Source organism: Cuculus canorus, chromosome 29 (assembly GCF_017976375.1).
Source record: "Cuculus canorus isolate bCucCan1 chromosome 29, bCucCan1.pri, whole genome shotgun sequence".
In the NCBI taxonomy this organism is placed as follows: Eukaryota; Metazoa; Chordata; class Aves; order Cuculiformes; family Cuculidae; genus Cuculus; species Cuculus canorus.
This window is the reverse complement of record NC_071429.1, coordinates 1,661,178-1,663,295: the sequence shown is the minus strand read 5'-3', so window position 1 is coordinate 1,663,295 and position 2,118 is coordinate 1,661,178.

Here is a 2,118-nt window from a genome sequence, read left to right as displayed (position 1 = left end):
TAAGAAATCAAGGGGATTTTTTTGGGGGGTAATTTGTAGGATACCCGTGGGCGCCCCAACCGCAGGGGGGATGGAGAAAGGAGTCCTCAAAAAGCGAGATATTTGGGTGGGAATCGCGGATGCAGGCGGTGCAAATAAAAGTTGAGTTTCCTCCCCTTGAGAAAGCGGGAGAGGCCGGAGCCGCCCAGTTTGTGACCTTCACGCCTTGATTTTTTTAATGCTTTGATTGCGGCCGGTTTGTTTCCTGCTTTATTTTCCTATTTCGGTTTTTCTCCTAAACCATCCGGCATAGCCCTAAGAGAAGCAACCTGTGGATATTTATTTATTCTACTAGTGCTTATTGAAAACCATATATTTTTTTTCGGAGGAAAAGGATGCGCGTAGGTAAAAATTACTTTATTAACTCTCCATCTTTATTCAATATCCCCTCAGCCTTGGAATAAAGTTGTTGCATCAGTCTGAACTATAAATGTCAGAGCCCTGCCTGTGTCTGAGGTGGTTGAGCAGAATGAAGTATAGCTGGAGAAAAGGAATTTATTGGATATATTTAAATCAATGTTTTGGGTTCCGGAATATATTTCTATTCATGTCTTCCCCCCCCAAAACTTCACAGCTCCCATCCCCCTTCTCCCCAGCCCCGAAACCTTGCTGGAAGGGCGAGGATTTTCCCTTCTATAGGTACCTAGAAAGGGCGTTTCTATAGGGAACTCCAGGATTTACAACTTTAGGAAGGAGCGGGGTGCGCGGGGGCAGCAATTAGCGAAACCTTGCAAATCACCCCCTAAAAAAAAAAGGCACAAAATGACTTCTCCCATGCCCCAAAAGATGCCGAGCTGGGGTCTGAGGGGGCTCAGGCCCCCTTTTTGCCCCCTCCCCCCATGCTTCCCCGTCGCCTATATGTACCCTGTAGACTCGAATTTGTGTGAGCATCTCCAAGTCACAAATTCGTCTCTAGGGGAATATATGGGCGATGCCAGAGCCTTGGAAAGTTCTGCTTTCCTTTAATTGCAGCGCTCCTAATTAAATCTCCTTCAACCCTGCTGATGTCATTTGCTAAAGGTGGTTTATCCGATGCAAAACTGTTGGCCAGGGCTTGTTAATAATAATAATAATAAAAATACAGGGTCAAACACAACATCTCCGCGATGATTGGGGGATGCGTGCGCGGGGTGGTGGTGATAATAATCCAAATAAAACCCCGTTTATGACTTTTTTCCTCTCCAGAAGAAACAGCAGCCACCGCAAACACACAACTCCCAGCCAAGAGCACAAAGAGCCCCGACCATTTCGCAGTGACTGATTTATGGCGTTTTACAACCCCATAAAAAGCTGTAACAACCAGCCAAAAGCCTTCGACACCGCTGGCACATTTAGTCTAATAAATAAAACATAAACAGTTAACTTTATGTGTCACTTTTATTGTTATCAAGTAAAATATGGCAATGCCCTGCAAGCTATGATTTTCAACTATAATTGTTATCAAGCACAAGGAGGGGATACCCCACCTCCCTCTTCTGCCCCTCTCTTCAGGGCGAGAGGATTAAAAAAAAGAGCTTTAATTGGGGGAGTTAAAACCCTCCCAAAATGTTTGACATCCCCTGGAAGCTCCCTGACCTGCGCAGGGGAGCTGGGAGCCATTTTTAACGCATCCCTCCGGTTTTCAGCCCCTAATATATATATATATATATATATATATATATATATATATTTATCTAAAGACACAGAGAAGAGGTTGCGGAAGGAGAGGTCAGGGCTTAAAGCAAAGATCGAGTGGTCTGTGAGGGACGCACACGCGTAAACCACGCGCACCCGTGGGTGCCTAAGCAGCAGCACCCATTTTTAAAGCATCCCTCTCATTTTCACCCCAAAAATTCGATCTATCTTTCTCTAAACACACAGAGAAGAGGCTGAGGATGGAGAGGTCAGCGTCGAAAGCTACAACCGAGAGGTCCGGGAGAGGGGGCGCACACGTGGGTGTTGCACACGTAGGTGTTGCACACGTAGGTGTTGCACACGCGTGGGTGTGTTACCTCCAGCGCCCAGGCCGGGGGAAAAGCCAGGTGTTACCTTTCCCTTCCTCCTCCCCCCAGGGAAAAAAAACCCTCTCTGCTCCCAAAG